This window comes from Vombatus ursinus, unplaced genomic scaffold (genome assembly GCF_900497805.2).
Source record: "Vombatus ursinus unplaced genomic scaffold, bare-nosed wombat genome assembly UNPS02014809.1, whole genome shotgun sequence".
In the NCBI taxonomy this organism is placed as follows: domain Eukaryota; kingdom Metazoa; phylum Chordata; class Mammalia; order Diprotodontia; family Vombatidae; genus Vombatus; species Vombatus ursinus.
The window spans coordinates 4,340,166-4,361,969 of NW_020954587.1; positions in this window are offsets into that span (position 1 = coordinate 4,340,166).

Consider the following 21,804-nt stretch of genomic DNA (forward strand, 5'->3'; position numbering starts at 1 on the left):
TTGGATTGCCAAGAAAAAAGAGGCCAGTTGTAAGGTTTAAAGTGCTGTATAAATGTAATCTATTATTATTATTGTCATAGACTGTGAAAACCTAATCACCTGTGCAGTTTTCATTTTCAAAATTAAAACAACCATGAGAGAGATGGAGGAAAGGGGAGCTAATTTCTTTTTAAAACAAATCTGATTTCTTGAAAAATGACAGAATGAGGAGGACTGCTGAGAAGCTGGGGAGGGGGAAGCCTTCAAGGTCACAGTAAAGGAGAAAGGCCTGTGCTGGGGACGAGAAAGATGAATAGACAACAGGTGAATGCATTATTTAGTGTGTTCCACATTGTGAAGCCAAGAATTGTTCTCTCGTACCAGCAGATTTGATGTATCAGGCTTCCTGTCTCCTAGGAGGACACCCTCAGTCTCCACGACTGTACATAGAAACACAGAAACATGGTTGTCTAGGTGACTGTCAAAAAAGAAGTCAGAGATGAAGGAATAAAAAGGCCTTCACTAATGGGCCCATAAGCCATTATGTAACTGAAGGGTTGAGCTGCCACATTATCCTTATAGAATCCTTTCAGATTTGTTTTTGGTTTTTTATTTATTTATTTATTTTTGGTCTAACTTTCCTTGATCTATGTCAGTGAATTCAAATTCTTTCTATAGGGAAAATAAAAGGGACTTTTCAAAACCACTGTGTATGGTGGTTTGAATCTTTTCTTATTTATCTAGAAATGTTTCAATAATGAGCCTACAATAGCAAGAACCTTAAATCAGTCCCCAGGAGCCCATAACAGTGAAGATATGGTGCTGAAGAAGAGGGAACAGGAATCAGTATCTCCGTTTTCTCTTCCCAGGTCTTTGCTGACTTATTCTGTGAGGCAGGGGTGTGCTGGTAAATGTTTAACAACCAGCTTTTTGAGGGGAAAAAAAGTACTCTAATCACACTTTTACATTTAATCTGCATTAGTAACATTTTCTGTCTTTCTTTTTAAAGATTCTAAACAATCAACAAAACAATAAACTCAGCCCTGATTTGTGTCATTTGTCAATTTCTAAGATATAAATGTTCCAGCTGAAAATTTAACAATCAGCTCTAGTGAGCCAGCTAGTCTGAGCAGGCTCTAGCACTCCATTGACCTTAAGTAATTTGGGTGTGGTTTTGGGGCAGCTAGGTGGTGTAGTGGATAGAGCACCTGGCCTGGAGTGAGGAAGACTCATCTTCCTGAGTTCAAATCTTTTTAGATACTCACTAGCTGTGTGTCCCTGGACAAGTCATTCAACCTTGTTTGCCTCAGTTTCCTCACCTGTAAAATGAGCTGGAGAAGGAAATGGCAGACCACTCCACTCCAGTACCTTTGCCTAGTCTGATAGGATCATGAGGAGTCAGATAGGACTGAAATGACTGAACAAATGGTAGTAATAGTAACCAGCATTTCCATAGCAGCAGTAGCAGCAGCAGTGACATTGGTGGGTGATGGCAGTGGTAGTAGTAGTTGCAAATTCTAATAATCTCTAAACTAAGTGAAAGAAAATTATTTAAAAATATAGAGACCTAATGGAAGAGATCAAAACCATGTGGGAATGTGAGAACATGACGATACCCCCACACATATGCACATAGACATATGCAGATTTTATATCTATATCTATATCTATATATAATATATATACATATATGTATGTATATTATAGTATGGTTACTAGTAACATATATGTATATAATTATATATATAATTATATAGTTATATTCCACATCATCCTGTCAGCTCCTAGAGTGGTCCCAGAGATGCATTCTGTGAGCATGAATGCTTTTTTATGTGTTCCTTCATTATACCACACTATCTCTCTATGCCAAATTCTTTCCATTATATCATTTCCTGGGTTGAGTGGAACTACCTAATGTGGAAACACTGTCTGACGCAAATCAGCAATTCACATGTAACAAGAGTTGTCTGGGGGGGATTCTTAAATAACTTACCCATCTGTGGTCACAAAGCTGTTATGGGCCAGTGGTGGGATTTGAATCCAGGTTTTCCTATCTCCAAGATCAGCTTTCTATCTACTCCACTACATTGTTGTTGTCCAATGTAAAATGAGAATAATTTCATTCTTCACATGCATGTTAGACCAATAGTTACAAATTCGTTGGATAAAATTATCAAATTAAAAGTGTTAATTATAATGGTCACAAGGAGAAAAAAATCCCATACCTCTTATAGCATCATAGTATTATTCCAAGACTTAAAATTGAAAGGTATCTTTGAAATTGCCTTGAGCAGAGATTCTTAACGTGGTATTCATGAACTTGGTTTTTTAATATTGTGATAACTGTATTTCAATATGTCCAGTTCCCATTGTAATCTTGTGTATTTTATCTTATGCATTTAAAAATATTATTCTGAAAAGGGGTCCATAGACTTCACCAGAGTGCCAAAGAAGTCCACAACACAAAAAAAAGGTAAGAATCCCTGACAGTCCTTGACCAACCCTTTCATTTTTAATATGAGAAAGTAGGCCCAAATAAATTAAATGAAGAGTATGTATCTGCTTTGATTCTTTCCAAAAACAAATGTTAAGGAAGAGTCCAAGACACTTGAGTTAGTTGGAATATAGAGACACAGCAATGTGAAATTGTATTTAAGAAGAGACTTTCTCAAAGAAGGCATAAAGCAGCCTGGTGTAGTAGAAAGTTCACAGAATTTACAGTTTGAAGAGTTCAGTTCTGTATACAGAAAAAAAATTCTAGGTATTGTAGCTGTCTTAAAATGGAATAGTCTACTCCAGAAAGTAATGAGATATTCATCACTAGAGGTGTTTAGGAAGAGATCAGATGGCCTGTTGTCCTGGATGCCACAGAAGGAATTCATACATCAGGAAGATGATTAAACCTTTGTGGTTCCTTCCGGATTTATAATCCTGCTGTGCTGGGGTGTCTTTATATTTATAATGCAAGTCTTTCATTGAATGTACTACAAAACACCTAGTCTGATGCTTCATCACCATGCGCAGGTGAATCCTATCAAGTTCTTCCTATCATAGAGGTTCTCTGTTTCTTTAAGAGATGTTGACACTTAGACTTCAGTTATCTTTTGTCTTTTTACTTATGCTCATCGTGAACACTGTGAGGCTGAGGTAATTACATATGCTGTGAAATGCTTTTTGTTGTTGGTGGTGTTGGTGTTGATTTTGGAGGCAGAATAAAATCAACTCTGCTCACTCCTTCACTATCTTCTCCGAGAGAAATCTAGGACCTGTCATTTTATTTAGCTGTAACATATTCATGACATCTTTTTATCAAGAGCATCAATTGTTGATATAGTCCAGTTCTTTCAGTAGGGTATTACTATTTTTTAAACTTATACTTTCGTTTTTATTGTTGTATTTTGTTTTTACATTACAAACATTTGCATATTACTCCTTCTTTGTGAGAGGTCTCTTGTAAATAAAGTAAAACAGCTAAGTAAAGCTAATATACAATGACTTCATCTGGAAGTCCAGACAACGTTCCTCCTCTATAGCATCTCTCCCACCTCTTTTTTTCATTAACAAAAAAAGAAATCTACTTCCTTTCTTTTCCACCCTATCCAAAAAAAACCCACCCCAAACTTCTTATAACAAATATTAATGGTCAAACAAAACAAAATTGGTAGGGCATCAACTTGCTGATTATTGAGCAAAGATTTCATATTTATAGCCCAAAAGTTAAATTAATTTTTATAGATGACCTAAAAACTGAATGATTCTTAGCCTCTGCCCATCTTCCTCTCCTTTCTCCATTTTACCTTCTTTATTGCATAATTAGAAGAAAGCAAACACTGCCTATGTAAATCTGCCAAATAGATATCACAGAACATAGCTGGTACCTTGTTAGAAGAAAAATACTAAAACCATGGACAAGCAATTCATAGGGGAAAGTTAGATATAAAATACCTCCTCATTTTCCATTCCTTTTAGACTCTTTTAACTTCTCCACTATGCCCCCAGGAACCTCATCTTTGGAAAATCTCGTTATTCTACAAGAGCCAATTAGCCTGGATAGTCACACTTCATCAGTATCCTTTGTCCCTCCCCTTCTTTCAGCATGTGTGTATGTGTGTTGTCTTCTTCCCTACTAGATTGTAAACTCCTTGAGGGCAAAGACTGTCTTTCTTTTTCATATTTGTAAGCTCAGCATTTATCACAGTCCTCACAATAAATGTTATTGACTGCAGACTGTTGACCATGGTCTTGGCCATCTATATACAAATGCTGAATGATATTGGCAGAGTGGAGCTCATGATTGTAACATGGTTCTGGAAAGGCATAATTATTCAAAAGGAACAGAAGAGATGAAAGGAAGCAGAGTAGAATTGTATATTAAGAAGATACATTTACGGGAAAATGCAGAAATTGTAAGGGTGATGTACGATGGAGAACAGTTGAGTAAAGATGAATGGGAAAGAGAAATATAAGTGATATTATTGTAGGAGTATGTTACAGACCACTTGTCTCAAAGGAAGAAACAGATGTGGAGATTGGGAAACATCACAGACATGATGTTGCCATATGATAAAGGAGGGATAAAAGATTTCAACTATGTAGATGCATACCAGGTTTCGCTTGCTGCTTAATGGAAAATTATTCATAAAGTAAAAGAAGCAATGAGGGGAGCTTCTTTTTTGAACTGAATGCTGACCAATAAGGAGGAGCTAGTTAGCAAAGTAGAAGTAATAGAAACATAAGGAAAGATTATTATATCCCAGAGTTTATGAGAGAAGGAGAGGAAAAGTGAATTTTAACTGCAAATAGCATTCATCTTGTTGCGCAGTCGTTCAATTGTGTCTGACTCTTTGTGACCCCATGGACCATAGCATGCCCATGCTGTCCGTAGGGTTTTCTTGGCAAAGATACTGGAGTGGTTTGCTATTTCCTTCTCCAGTGGATTAAGGGAAACAGACTAAGTGACTTGTCCAGGGTCACATATCTAGTAAGGGTCTGAGATGGGGTTTGAAATCAGGTCCTCCTGACTCCAGGTGCAGCTTTCATCTTAACCTTTCATCTTAGGTAGTATTAGTAACTTTATGGAATTGAAGGGTGAGGTGTGGTTGCTTCTGCTCTCTATAACTCCTACTCCTTTATTTTCCTTTCCTACCTACAGTATGATATCCTCTCTTCTAGTCTTTATTTATTTATTAAGGCAAAGTAAGCATGCCAACTAAATGTCATAATGCTGATAAAACAGAATATTGGCATTTTAAATCTCTATGTATTATCTGTATTTCTATAAGGGAGAAAGAAGACTTTCATTACCAAATTCATATATCAGGGAGTAAGATATTTGTAAATAGGAGCAACAAAGGTAGTTATTGTTCCATTCAGGACTTGTTAGAGCTTTTTTTTTTTCCTCCTTTCTTTTCAAGGATGGTCTTTTCATTCTGTATTATTTGTGCAGTCATCTTGGCCAAGTTGAATGTGCTGCCCTTGGATAAATGGGATGATGGAACTTAGTTTAAATGCGGGTCTAAAGAAAGGAGTTCTCCTGGGAAACTGCTGAATGAGTGATGATTGAGAGAAGAACTCAGGACAGGGGCAATCTACTTCAATTAGATTAGTCATTTGGATTTGGAATTGAAATAGAATAAACAAAGATCATTTCCTTGTTAAGAGTTAATTGTGAATCACATTTACCACATTCCACGTTCATTTGAGGGCAGAATTATTGTTATATGAGTTTTTGATGGGGGGGAGGCAGAGTATTTGGGTTGGTGGCTTGGCTTTTAACACCAAACAGGTGGAAGCCATTCATGCAATAAGAATTTATAAAGTATTCTCTATGCACTAGAAATTACTTTCTGTTGCTCTGAATCTTATTTCCTGCAAAATGACCGGTAATATCCAATAGAACATGGAGTAGACCACTATCCAATGCCTTCTGTAGCATCCCCATTGTCCCATTGGTTCAGTATAAAAGCCAAATTTAAAACAATCAATCAACTAAACAATAGACATTTATTAAGCACCTACTTTGTGCCAGACATCGTACTAACTTCTAGACAAGAGAAAAAGAGAACCTTAAATGGTGGAGATAAATATTCAAAGTCTATTTTAGTTATTCAGTTTGTTCCACTATATAAAATGTGAGTATCATAAGGGCTTATTTTCTCCTGAAATTTTTGGTCACAAGGTAGGAATTTGCCTTGTTCAATGATGGCTCAGACTTTCTCAGCATCTAACTGTTTCTATTTTCTTCTTGTTAAACTTGACTTCCTGATTCATTGAGAGAAGGTTCAGGAAAATTTTGTTCAACAGTGATCCTTTGAGGGAAACAAGAGTTTTCCCCAATAATATTTTATTCAATTCAATGTATAAGATTCAAACCAATGATTAAGTTTCTCTTGCAACAAATATATCTTTAACATCTAAGATGCTTAAGTGCTGATCATAACGAATTTTAAATTTGTCCTGATAACACCAACAAATTCAAAGCATTTAAGTCAAGATCCAGCATCATGACCACTTTCTTAATTCTTGTTACATCTGTTTCTGACCTTAAAAAGACTTGATTTATTTGAATTTTAATTCCAAGGGGCAGTGACCTTTGAGTCCTGCCTAGTATTCCAGCTTAATAAAAGCAATTTGTACTCCTTGAAACTGATAATGTTCTGTCTCAGAATGTAAGGTCCTAAAGCAGTCTGCAAATACAGTGAAACCTAACTGATGTGGATTAATAGGGGAAGGGGAAGCTAATTTGAATTAGTGAGGAGTGTGAATTATAGGACAAATGTAAGACATTGTGGCTTCATATGATTCAGACATGGAAGGGATTGCTGCTTGACATGGATGGTTTGATGATAATGGACTGTGATAATGAGAGAAAGCAAAACTACTCAGCTCTTTTGTTTTATCTTATAAAGAGAGACAGAGGATGGTAAAACAAAAACACTCTTGGCTGAAGAAAATCTCTCTGGCTTGTCCCCAGTGCCTGAAATGTCCTCCATCATCTCATCTTCCTTCAAGTCCCAACTTAAAAAAGAAAGATTTTCCCAACCTCTTTTTATTTTAGTGCCTTCCTTTTGTTAACTATTTCCTATTTATCCTGATTATGGCTTGTTTGTACATATTAATTTGCATTTTGTCTCCCCCATTAGACTGTGAGTTCCTTGAGGGCAGGAATTATCATAGTCTCCTCCTCCTCTTCCTTCTTCTTTCTCCCTAGTGCTTATCACAGTGCCTGGCACAGAATAGATGCTTAACTTGGAAATCTTGGTACATGCACTTCCCTACCCTCCTTGGGTAGTCTCAATTATAATGAAGTTTTTATGCTTTAAAAATTGCTGTTGACTAGAAAAAATGTAATTAAAATTTTTTTTTTGGTAGAATTATCATTCTGATAGCTACAAGTTGTTGTTGTTTTAAAAAAGGAAAATACTGCTCTGGGGTATTTGAGCCAATGAGAGTTGTAAGCCACTTATTTGCTCCTCTCTCTATCCCAACTAGGCAGCTAAATGGCTCAGTGGATAGAACACTGAGCTAGGAGTCAGGAAGACTTGAGTTCAAATCCAACCTGAGATAGTTACTAGCTATGTGACCCTGTGTAAGTCATTAACCCCTGTTTGCCTTAATCCTATGCAGAAACCACTCCAGTATCTTTGCCAAACCTCATCAACAGTATGGTCCACAGAGTCATAAAAAGTTGGACACCACCCTACTGCTTCCTTCTGCTTTATGAAATAATACTACTCATGATTGCCCAATAACCTTTTTTTGTAGAAAGTACATAAACAGGTAACTGACTTATATTGGGAAGGATCACCAGTGTTCTCACCTTTTGGTAATAGTTATATATCTTCTGTGAAAAAAAAGTAAAGGGATCAAGGGTGCATCTGAGAAGAAGTTGGTAAAATCCTTTGCCAGTAATTCATATACCACTGTGAAGCTTTTGAGTTCTCCCCCTCCCCAAATATGGATTTTATCTGGATTCACTGCATTCAGGTTTTGCAAAGAAGCTACAGTTTCAGTTATCTCCCTTGATCTTATTGTTGTTATCATTTATCATATTAATGGGATGCAAGCTTTCTGTTTTGCATTTGATCCAACATCCACTTTCATATTGTTGGTCTTTGGGCTTTAGTGACGACTATTCATTTTCCATTGTCTGCATTCTCTTTCTTTGTGGATTCTCACCTCCAATTTCTTTACCCCCTTCCCTCCCCTCCCTTTCTCCCTCCACATACATATGTATATATATGTGCATATATAATAATATATATGATTATATGTAACATATTCTATGTAATTATATATAATATATGATTATATATAATATATAATAGTGCTATTTTTGATTGATCTTGAATTGTTTATTTCATTCTTTGTGCTGTTTCAGTTCCTTATACTATCATGTATTGACTTTTGCTTACAAATATTAATTAGTGGTATCAAAATGTTTCTGATATGCTTTTATTTTCCAGATTCCATTTCATAGGTTTCATTTTCATTGCCTTTAATTAGGTGGTATGGTATTCAGGTTCTTATTGCACATTGTAGCTAGATATTGATATAATCTTCTAAAGTCTTTCTGTAGATTTTCTCAATAGTTTTCTCAAGCCACTCTTTCCATGGTGACATCTGATGCCTGTCCTTCAGAATATTCCTAGATAGTTCTATCTCCTTATGTTTTGGGTTTTTTAACCATAGAAACAGAAACAACATATATTGTTCTGAAACATTTTTACACAAGATCAAATATTGTGGAAGAATGCATTTTTCATGATAGTTATAGCAAAATCCAGCTTTGTAAAATGATATTGTTTTGGTATAGTTAATCTCTTAGTTCGTTTTTTGCTAGCATACTCAAAAAGTGCTTTTCAAAATTCCATTCTAAGTATGACCATCTCCTTTTAAGTACTATTCAAGACATTAACATTATTTTTTCTATCTGTTTCATTTTTAGGTGTTACTTTTGGGGTTCCTGTTAAGTATACATTTTCATTGCTTTCAGATTCTTTAGATTTTTCTCTCTCCAGAGTTGTGACTTCTCAATTTTCTGACTCATTTTAATCAATCTGGGTTTAAAAATGAAGCTCTTTTTCTTTTTTTCTTTTTCTATTGCTCTGCTGTAGTGCATTCTTATATAGCTTGGTTCTTAGAATATCATTGACAAAAATAAGTATGAGGTCGTGACTAATATCTGACAATAACTGTTTCAACTTTTTCTATGTAATATTAGAACATAATGAAAATTCACGTTTTTCATCAATTTCTGTACACTCATAGTTTATCTGCTTTAGTGGTCACACCATCTACAGCAAAACATTTCCAGCAAGTAGAGTAGTTACTTGTATTTTTTATTGTTCTAATATATCTTTTCTTCTTGAAGTATCAGCTCATAGAGGAGCACCACTCACTTCATTGTCCTCCATGTCAACCTGATCATCACAATGGTTTCTAGTAGGGTCAGCACCATTTATATCTTAGATTCATAGGAGAAGTATATCATACTGGCCATAGTGCTAACACAGTCAGTGATATCACCAGTGCTCAAATGACTGGTGTTTCAGGGTTCTCTGCCAGGCCTTCATAATTAATTCAGCAGACACAGGGAACAGAGCCTCATTACCCTGCCTAGCATCCATTTTATGAGCTGTTGAAAACTGATTTGCCTGGCACAACCCCAGCCACCTAGGATGCATGAATACTAAGGCTTAATAAACCTAGTGCCTGATCATTGCCCCCCTACCCCTGCCCCAACCCCAACTATCTGCTTGTGTAGTATAGTGAGAGTTAAGTTTCCCAGATTCCTATTGCTCATTTCTCATTAGTCAATTCTTATTATTAGGCAATTCAGAAAATATTCTCATCTCACGGATCCAGGTAAATTTCGCTACCTTTCCCCAGGGGTGATGGAGCACTATAGTGCCATATTGGTTCTTTGTTTAAAATTCCACATAAATTAGAGGCAGCAGTGGATAGAGAGCTGGGCTAGGAGGCATGAAATTACTAAATTCAAATCCAACCTTGAATACTTATTAACTGTGTGACCCTGGGCAAGTCACTTAAGCTCTGTCTGTCTCTATTTCCTCATCTATAACATGGAAATAATAATAGCACCTACCTCCCAGGGTTGTTGTGAGGGTCACATGATATAATATGTGTAAAGTACTTAGCACAGTGTCTGACATATAGTAGGTACTATATAAATGTTAGCTTATTATTATTATTATTATTGTTATTGTTATTGTTATTGTGTTGGAATCCTAGGGAACTTTGTGCCTTCAGAGTATGAATACCAGTTCAATTAGAAGCTTTGTCACTGAAGACAGCTGCCTGTGGACTAAAAACAATGAAGGCTGTACACTTATGTTGCTCCCTATGGGGAAAGAAGACTATTCTAATTGTTGTTTAATGGGGGCCTGGCATATGTGTGAACATTACCAGCTTGCTCAGCTGATGCAACTTCTTTATGTGGAAGATACTAGGTTGGGGGGAGGGCAATCTTGCTTCTGAGAGAATACACGATAACGTGTAAGGGAGAGACTGTGGAGTATGTGTAGACATTCTGTAACTAGTTCTGGTAAACTAATCTGTTATGGAATGGTTATGCATGCTCCCAGGTACTTCCCTTACACGTCCTCATGGTTCTCCCAGAAGCAAGTTCCCCAGCATTCTCTTAAAAAACATTGAATGCCTGTTAATGGAGTTGTGAACTGATCCAACCATTCTGGAGAACAATTTGGAACTATGCCCAAAGAGCTATAAAAATGTGCATACCCTTTGACCCAGCAATACCAATACTAGGTCTATATCCCAAAAAAGATCATAAAAAAGGGAAAAGGACCTACATATATAAAAATATTTATGGTATCTCTTTTTGTGGTGGTAAAGAACTGGAAATTAAGGGGATGCCCATCAATTAAGGAATGGCTGAACAAGTTGTAGTATATGAATGTAAAGGAACTATTGTTCTATAAGAAATGATGGGCAGATGGATTTCAGAAAAACCTGGAAAGACTGCATGAACTGATGCTGAGTTAAGTGAGCAGAACCAGGAAAAGAATGTACACAGTAAAAGCAACATTGTACAATGATCAACTATGATTGACTTAGCTCTCCTCATCAATATAGTTATTGAAGACAATTCCAAAAGACTCATGATGGAAAATGCTATCCATACCCAGATAAAGAACTGCTGGAGTCTGAATGCAGATTGAAGCATACTATTTTCACTTTCTTTGTTTTTTTCATGTTTTTTTTTTCATTTTGTTCTATTTCTTCTTTCGCAACATGACTAATGTGGAAATATGTTTTACATGATTGTACATGTATAATCTATATCAGATTGCTTGCCGTCCTTGGAGAGAGGTGAGGGAGGGGAGGAGAAAAATTTGGAACTAAAAATCTTATAAAAAATGAATGTTGAAAATTGTCTTTACAAGTAATTTGAAAAAATAAAATACTATTTTTTAAAAGCCTTGAATGCCAGGCTAATGAATTTGGACTTTGTTCAGTAGGTAATAAAGAGATAAGTTCTAAAGCAAGAGAGCAATTTGATCATGACTGTGCATGACTGAAAGATAAATTTGGCATCATCGTGAACGGACAAATCAGAAGGATCATGAATTATTTGTTAGGGAGCTATTACAAGATATATAGCTAAGAACTCTTTATTTTTGGAGTGAATTATGAAATATAAGTGAGGAAGAAGAAACAGCTGAGTGGTGGTAGCCACACAGAGGATTGTAAGATCGTGGGTTCAGTTGTGTGGGCAAAGGGGGAAGCCTACTACCCATTAGGTTTGATCTGTCCCTTCTCAGGATTTGGGGTATTAAAGAAACCCTTGGAGAGGGGCATGGTGGGAAAAGGACACTGGTGGTGGCAGCAAAGACCGAAGGAGGGCTGTGAGGCAAGGCTTTGGGGTAAAAATCACTACAGGGAGGGAATTTGCCCCCAGATGTCAACACAGAAATGCCCCAGTCAATGGATGTTGGTTATCATCCACGTTATTGTGATGGTCCAGGCAAGAGGTAAAGAGGGCTTGAATTAAGCAATGAAAGTGGAAATACAAAGGAGGGGATGGGGCAGTGAGGTGGTGCAGTAGTTAGACCTGAGTTCAAATCTGGCCTCAGACACTTGACACTTACTAGCTGTGTGACCCTGGGCAAGCCATTTAACTCCAATTGCCTCACCGAAAAGCAAAAAAAAAAAAGGGGGGGGGAGGATAGATTCGAGAGATATTGCGGTCATAGAACCAATGGGTCTTCCCAATTTTTTCAATGAGAAAGGTAAGAGGAAGGACAGAGTCAAGGATGACTCCAGACTTTTGGAGCATGGCTAACAGGAGAAGGGCGTTGGCAGTAACAGAATTGGGGTAAGTAGAGAAAGAGCAACAAAGCCCATTGACACATAGTTCTGGCTCCCATCTTAGACTTCTTGGGGGTCTGTCCTTCCCTGTGCATTCTCACACTTGGGCTCTGTGACCAGACTGTGAACTCTTATAGCCTACGGGTAAATTGTAACATAATTAAGGTAAAACGAGGTAGTAGAAGGAGAGAGAGAGATTTGGAGTCAGAATTCCTGGGCTTAATTCCCAGCTCTCTTACTACCTGGGGGTCCCTTAAGCTCTCTGGGCTTCATTGCTCTGTAGAAACGAAGGGGTTGAAATCAGTGATTTCCAGGGTCTCTTGCAGCTTTGTGTACCTTTCTGAGCCTCTGCTGCCTCATCTGTGAAATGAGTACAACACTTCCACTTGAGTTCTTGTGTGGAAATTGCTACATAAATGTGAGTTAGAATCAGTGCTAGAGCCGGTTACAATCCAGTTTGGGAGACGTAATTGTTAAAACTTCAGTGTGAACTTTTATGCCTCAGAAATCAGCAAATATTACAAATCAGGCCTTGATTTATTGTTTTGTTTGTTCAGACTTAAGAAAGTAATGGAGAAGATGTCAATATTGCAGATAAAACTTAAAAGTGTGTCACAGATGCATTTCCCCCCTTCAGAGATGGTTATTAAACTTTTACCAGCACACTCCTGGTTATAATCTTTTATTGGCCAAAAATATAGCAATAGTATAGTGTTTTATAAACACATACTTCACATAATCCTACTGCCCAATGAAGAAAAAGTATCTTTAAGGGGAGGGAACAAAGCTTAAAGATGGGCATCTAGGTTGCACAGTGGATAGAATGGCAGGCCTAGAGTGAGGAAGACCTGAGTTCAAATCCACCTCAGACACTTACTGTGTGACCCTGGGCAAGTCACTTAATCCTGTTTGCCTCAGTTTCCTCATCTGTGAAATGAGCTGGAGAAGGAAATGGCAAACCACTCCAGTATCTCTGCCAAGAAAACCCCAAATGGAGGGGTCTCAAACAGTTGGTCACAACTGAAAAATGACTAAACAAACAAAAATATTCAATCTCTCATTTTGCTTTCATTTTTTCTACATCAATTTGATCCTTTCCCCTTACTCTTCTGCCTTTGATGAGAGCTTCTGCTTTCCTTTTGTATTAACTCCTTTTCTCCTCTGCCTTCCCTCCAGGCTCAATGCCCTTCTGTCTCTCTGATTCTCCATCTCTGTCCTTTCCAATCCCTCTCCAGGGAGCTGAATAGTGACATATCTGACTAGGGACTCATTTTGAAATTAAATCTAAACAAATTATAGCGTTCACATGCATTTGTCTAAGACAGGAGTGTGGGTAGGTTATATTTGTTTTTCATGGAATATAATATAAGTTAAATTGCTGAGAATTTCTAGACTTGGAACTGCATTTGGAAAACTTTTCAACCTGAAAAGACATTCTCTTACAGGAGCTTTCAATTAGCTTCTAGGAAAAACACATCGAATTTGAAATTCTTCTGCTATTTCCTCGTTAGGTAACTTGGGCGAGTCCCAAAGCCTGCTGTGACTCTGGCTTGCCTTTTGAAAAACGGGGATGAAAACACCTGGCTCCTATCCACCTTGAAGGTATATTGCAAAGATAAATGAGATAGTGTGTGCATGAAGCAGTCTGAGCTTCTTAGGAGAATGAGGCTATAGAAATTCAAGTTATTTCACTAGCTAGAAGCTCACTGATTTTCTTGCCTGCCACAGTACCTGGCCAGAGAAATTAATTTGGACTGCATTGTTGGGTGAGATGGATGTCAGAGTCAATAGCATGTGCTGAGCAGGTATGAAGTATGATTTTTATGCATTAGCCAATGAGCAATGAAAGAAATGGCTTCTGATGCTCCTGCCTGCTTCTCGCCATAAATGCAAAGAAAGTTTTGCTTTAAGAATGCATCTGAGAACATTGTATGCAGTAACAACAATATTGTTTCAAGAACAACTTTGACTGGGTAAGTCATTTTGACCACTATAAATACCCAAATTAACTACAAAGGACATACAGGAAGACTATTTGCATCCAGAGAAAGAATTGATGAATAGAAGTATGTATAGAATCATTTTACATACATACATACACATACATGCACATATATTTGTGCCTGATGGTAGTCATCTGGGGAGAAAACAAAAGAAATTTAGGTAACTTACTTATATATTAAAAGGAATAGCAAGTTGTACATAACAGATTTGCAGTTTCATGTGCAACCATTTTTTAAAAATTATACTATGTTTTAGACATGTTTGTTTTATCCCATAAATTAAAAATAAAATAAATAAACAATTTTTAAAAGAGTTCATCTGGACAGCACATAGTTAACTGAAGATTTGACCATTGTCTTGTTGGTGTGATGAATACCATAAATAATAACTACCACCGGGCTGTCCTTTGACCTTCCTCCAAATCAACTAAATTTGATGGGGAGGGAGTGGTGGTGTAAATTTTGTTACTTATGGTTCTGAAGAATATTAGTTCCTTCTGAGTAGGGACTGTTTCATTCATTGTAGTTGTATCCCCAGTGCATAGCACAGCATTTGGTACATAGTAGGTGCTTAATAAATACTTGTTGATTGTTGATTGATTAAAGAAAGTCAAATCAAACAACTCAAACTGAGTATATGCTCAGTGTATACAATCTTGAATAAGAGTTTCCTGCCATGAGTCAATAAAAAAACTAGATAATTGTCAAAGTTCCATTTTACTTGTGTTGCAGACAAAGCTTAAATTGCTCCTTCAAATCACTGAACATGAGGAAAGATGTGATTGGCCTGGAACACTTTGGCAGGGATTTCTGATCCTAGGAGGATCAGAGTGAAATCTTTTTGTTGTTGTTTGTTTATTTCATTCATGTCTGACTCTTCGTGATCCAATTTGGGATTTTTTTTGGCAACGATACTGGGGTAGTTTGCCATTTTCTTCTCTAGTTCATTTTACAGATGAGGAACTGAAGCAAACAGAGGTAAGTGACTTGCCCAGCGTCACGCTGCTATTAAGTGTCTGAGGTCTTCCTGATTCTAGGCCAAACAGTCTAGCTACTGTGCCACTGAGCTGCCACAAAACATTTTGTATTTAATCCTAAATCAGTGGCACATATCTTTTTTGAGGGGAGACAAGTCTTCATTCCAGGCTAATGTAAAATTATAATGTGCTCATGTAAGACATTTATGTCCACATGGGTTAAATAAGTTTATAGATGGACCTCTTGGGTGGCATGGATAGATATCTCTATAATCTGGATTCTAAACCTTTTTTGTGTAATGAATCCCTTTGGTAGCTTGGTGAAGTCTAAGGATCCCTTCTTGGAATAATGGTTTTTCAACTGTATAAAATGAAATACTTAGCATTGCAAAGGAAACCAATTATATATTGAAATGAAGTTATCAAAATATATTTTAAAAAACAGATTATGGTTATTAAGTTAAGAACCTTTATTCTATAGATGGTCCATTTCTCTCTAAGGAAGACTGTTATTTATATCTACTTTGAGGCAAGAGGACTATGACTGGGTATCTTCTCCTTTCCTCACCTATTTCCAAGAGGGTTTGGGGGCTAGCTTTATATCTACTTGCCTGTCTCACATATCTATGGTCTAGGGATTTTATATATATATATATATACACACACACATATATATTTGGGGGAGGGATTAAGAAGGGAGGTTCTTCCCCTGGTTGTTCTTATGAGGGCAGGTTGCCCTGGAGTTTTGCTTTCTAGCTTTGTCCCTTTCCCAGCAAATCCTGGTTACACAAAAGACCATCACAGATAGTGAATAGAGAGTAAAACCATTTCTCCAAGCAAACAGGACTTAGAGAACTGATGCAGATTTGAATATACCAGAAAATACATGAGTAAATGAGCTCTTTAGAAAGGAGTTAGATAGCTACTTTCTTAGCTCAAACAAGAGAGAGCCTCTGATCTTATTCAAGAGGAAATTCTCTTTACTAACTCTCTAGAGAGGCAATCTAAAATGAGGGAATCTTCCCTTCCCTAGTGTCTAAGTGGACAAGATCATAGGATGATAGAGTTAGAGCCAGAAGGAACTTAGAAGTCACCCATTCCAACCATTTCATTTTACAATTAAGGAAACTGATCCTCTGAGAGGTTAAATGACCTACCTGATAATACACAAGTTAGTTAATGGCAGAAATGGAATTTGAAACCAAAGGTCCTTTACGTCCAACTCATACTCTTTTTAGGATTTAAAACCTGAAGGGACATTAGAGGATGATTATGTCATCTCTTCATTTTACAAATGAGACTAAGACCCACAACTGTTAAGTGATTTGCCCTAAGAGGAAGTCAATTCCCCTATTTATCTACACTTTCTAAAGTCTTTCTTTCTTTCTATGTGTGCCTCTTTAAGAGTGTCTGGAACCATGTGTGTCTATCCTCAAATAAAGCTCTGCCAGCCACCATGTCCACCCCTCTTGCAGTTCCACAGAATTCCTTCCGCCAATTAGAAGTCATGTCTTCCTCTGCAAACGTAGTAACCCACAAAACATCCCAGGCTTGGTTGGAAGTTAGTTACACTAAGAATAGTATGGTGGCCTTTCTCCTTGCAAAATGTGTGGAGTATTAGCAATTTTTACTCAAAACTCAACCTTCTCTGTCACAGAAAGCATCTATGGTAAGAGATAGTTCTAATTATTAACCAAGATTCATTTATATTCCCATTTCGGCTTCACCAAGATATGACCTGAGAGAAGGCATCTCAGCTCTCTCTAGCTCAGTTTCCCCATTTGTAAAAGAAGACCAGTGCATGTGCAGAGTGCATCAACATCATTGGCTGATATAAATTCACCCTATGGGAAGGGCTGGAGAGCCTGCTTCTGAGAAAGTCATGATGATATGTAAACAAAGTGCTTTGGAGCATGCATAGACATTCTGTAACTGGTTACAGACTGCTAAACAAATGATGGACAGCAACTTCTTTAATTGGCTTCAATTGCAGATTTGAAACTTGGGGTGTCTTCCTCTTTGTTGATCTTCACTGTCTTCTAGGCTGCTCAGATGTTGGTTTGAATCCTTCACTTCCAGAGTCCAGTGAGAGGCAGTGCAGTAAGAGGAGAAATCTGAGGCTGACAAGGGATCTAATGAATGTGGGACTCAGGCCTTTGGCCTCTCTGTTTCTTCTTTTCCATTTTAGGTGAAAGGATTAGAAACTCTGACCTTGTGAGTTTTTAAAGGTCAGGAAAGTGAGTGTCCTCCAAGCCCAGCAAGTTTGTAGCCAGCGCAGCACTGATGTCCCAAGAAAGCAAGAGTGTCTTTTGTGAGTGACTTTTGGGACCCAGCCTAGGGGTAACTGAGATGAGAATCCATCCATCAGTCCTGTCACAACTGAACCTGAACTTAGTGAGGCCAATGCTATGAAGGAACTGTGCTGAATGAGTCAATTGTCCACAAAGAACAACGGGGACAGAGGAGTGTGTCCCCCCAAGGTGTTGGGTGAAATGTTACTACTATATGTTCAAACATTCCTTTATGAAAGTTAATTGATATTAATTGGTTAAATGGAACTGGAGTCACTGTCAGCTAACGGTGGGGAAAATATCGCTGTTGAGGTCTTGAACTGATGGGATTGGAGGATGACACCCCCAAACCCTTTAGTGTATCTTTTGAGCCCCAGTGGAGAAGATATATCATACTGGCTTTGGGAAAGTGGGCTAGAACTCACTCTCCACATGTAAAATGAGGGTGTTGGGCTAGATGAACTCTAAATTCTCTTCCAGTTTTGACATTCTATGATTCTACCACAGGCAGTTAGGTGGCATAGTGGATTCTGGACTTAGAGTCAGTAAAACTTGGGTTCAAATCCTGCAGCAGGCACTTGCTAACCAGGTAACCCCCGGGCAAACCACATAAACCCTCTGAGTTTAAGGTTCCTCACAAGCCTACCTCACAAGGTTATTATAAGGATAAATTGAGATTGCAAATGCAAAGCACTTTTCAAACCTTAAAGCATTATTGAAATATTATTATTATTATTCACTTAAGAACACCTAGGAAATACCCCTTCCATCCTTAACATTCCCTGCAAAAGAATACTTCGTAGGATAAAGAAAGTGTATATAGACTATCTCACTCTGAATCTTATACTTTGACAAATAAATCTAGCACCCTGTTCCCAAATATCACAGTTCTCCCTCAAGATAAATGTCATTCCATCATTATAAGATACTGTGATTGCATAAATTTATGTGACTCTACTCTTTCCTTTCCTAGTGTCTAGGTGGACAAGATTATAGGATGATAGACTTAAAGCCAGCAGAAACTTAGAAGTCATCTATTCCAACCATTTCATTTCATAGTTAAGGAAAGTGAGCCCCTGTGAGATTAAATGCCTTGCCTGAGGTAATACAGATTAGTTAGTGGCAGAAATGGAATTTGAAACCAAAGTCCTCTGTCTCCCTCTTTTTAGGACCATAGACTTAAAACATGAAGGGACATTAGAGATGATCTAGGCCATTCCTTCATTTTGCAGATGAGGGACCTAAGACCACAGTTGTTAAGTGAATTGCCCAAAGTCACACTTTGCAAGTGATGGCATTAGAATTTGAATCCAAGGGGCAGCTAGGTGGTGTACTGGATAGAGCTCTGGCCCTGGATTCAGGAGAACCTGAGTTCAAATCTGGCCTCAGACACATAACACTTAGTAGCTGTGTGACCCTGGGCAAGTCACTTAACCCTACTGCCTAACCAAAAAAAAAAAAAAAAAGAATTTGAACCCTTATACTTTTATTTGAAATCCAGTACCTTTTTTGTGATGTTTTTTAGACTTTATTTATAGGTTATGCTGTAATTCTGAACTAATTTCTAGGACATCTATTCAAGGCAGTAATTTTTCCTGATGAATCTCTGGGGGTAGCTTAAGGAACTAGGTAGCCACAACAAATGTATTCTACTTCTTACTTCTGGTTTGAAGGCTTTGAACTTTTCTATCTTTAGAATAACTTGAATATGAATAGGAAGCATTTAGCAGAAGACTTCCTCAACCCTTCTGAATTCTAATGCTTTCCCTCTCTTCATTATTTCCTATTGGTCAGGTATAGAGCTTGTTAGTACATATTTATTTGCTTGTCATTCCCCCTTTAAACTGTGAGCTCTTTGAAGGTAATTTTTTGCCTCTTTACGTATCTCCAGCTCTTAGCACAGTGCTTGACACATAGTAGATGCTTAATTGTTGTTGTTTGTCCTTCATTCTCAAAGAGTACCAATGACATCATGAGGGTGACTTGACTTTTGCATGAATTGGATATAAGCGATGCAGGATGAGCAAAGGCATCAGCCTGAGGGTGCTGGAGGTGTGTTGCTTTTTTGGGATTGATGCATGGACAGATGCATGGGTAGATAGTTGGTGCAGTGGATAGAGCACCAGGCCTGGAGTCAGGAAGACTCACCTTCCTGAGTTCAAATCCAGCCTCAAACACTTAGTAGCTGTGTGACCCAGGGTGAGTCACTTAACCCTGTTTGCCTCAGTTTCCTCATTTGTAAAATGAGATGGAGAAGGCAATGACAAACCGCTCCAGTATCTTTGCTAAGAAAACCCCAGGTGGGGGTCACAAAGAGCTGGATGCGACTGAACAACAATGGACAGTAAAAATTTACTTCCCTCCTGATGCCTATTGTTGGCAAATGCTTTCTACATAATTTTCTTTATCTTTTTAAGCTGTTTCTATTTTCTGATTTTGTTTTATGTGAAAAAACTAGAATAGCTCGTAATTGCTTTGTGATGCATGACTGTATAATAATTGTACTCAGCAGGGAGGTCGATGAAAGATAATAGTGAGTGACAATGGGAAATACATTAGATTAAAACAGGACAGAGGTTTGCACTTCATTCCAAAATGTCTGGGGTTTCGTCCTGCTCTGGGCGCTCTGTGCTGGAATCATGAGAAGTTTTTATGTTTTGATTTTCTTGAAAACATTTTTAAGTTCCTAAATAGAAGAGATAGATGATCTGCATGAATTGAGACAGTTGTGACCCCCTGGACTAATTGGAGGGCCTCGGTTAAGAGGCCAGAGAGAATAGTCTTACAAACTCCTCTCTTACCTCTCAGCCTAAAGCACGGTTCCTTTCTCCAGGAAAGGACTAATAGAGTTGTGTACCAGATCCAAGTGGCTTAAAGTATTGCTGCTTCTGGGAAGATCCAGCCTCTGAAAAGAGGGGATGAAGTAAAGGTGAGCCAAGGGAACCCTCGTAGAAGGAGAAAAATATGATTTGGAAAGAATAGGCCCTGCCCATATTCCTATTAGTGGAAGAAAACCAGATGATCTTTTATTTTCACTGTTGCCTTCTACCCTAAATAGCCATACTTTACTTGATAGGAACACCCACTGCTTACCTACAGAAAAAAAAGAGATCTTACAAGATTCATTTTGGGTGTATTAATATATCATGTGTTTTCTCTGCTGGATTAACAATCCAAGACCCTGAAATCTCTGGCACAAAACAGGCTGTGTGATCCTCCTTAGATCACCTCTTCCAGGAGAAAGAAACCATGCCTTAGGCTGAGAGGTAAGAGAGGAATTTTCGGGACTATTCTCTCTGGCCTCTTAACCAAGGCTCTCCAATGAGTACTAGTTGAAGGTGACCACCTGCTTCCCTTAGTAGACCCAGCAGTAACTTCTCCATCTCCTTTCTTTCCTGAACTAGACCTTGAGTGACCTGAATCTATTAAGGTTCCCTCAAACCAAATCCCTCCCACTTAAATCTCCCCATGGATGTGTCTTAGTCTTTTTGAAAAGTCTCTGCACTCAGTAAGGTTCTTCTTCTTCTTTTTTTTAATGTGCAGTTATGTTTTAACATGATAGATCAATCCAACGACCCAGGGTAGGATTGTCAGGGTTGGAGAGGGCATGGGGGAGGGGGGTGGGCAGGAAATCCCTCAGAAATGGAAACATTCCCTCATTTCCCATCTCCCTTCCCCTTACACTGTTGCTTGGTTATGTTTTCAGGCAAGTGAGTGAATCATTGGTTCCTGGTGTGCGTTGCTGTGTTTTTCAATTAATGCATTTTATAGACATTCAGGTTCTAAAGGTCTCGGCTCTCTTCTCAGGTGGGTTACATTTCCCAGAGTGTGTTCCAGAACTAGAGATAATTCCTTTTTGGGGATGCTACATTTCTCACCTGCTGATTGCAATTAACCACTGCCAGCTGGGGCCTAGTATGTTGCTGAAAAGCTAACAATGAGTGGAGGGAGACCAGCCCAGAATGTAGACAGCATGTATGAAAATAAGAAATATTGTTCAATGTTTATGAAAATGCTCCAGGGAATCGGAGTTCCGTGGCCCTGCATGCATGTCTCCTACTTCCATAACTCTCATCCAATTTTTTTCTTTGTTTCTCAGTTTTATCTTGATGTTAACGTCCAGGCATGTGCTTTCCACTGTGAACATCTGTTAGCAAATCAATAGTCAGATAAAAAAATCAGATCTAACAAAGGTTTTAA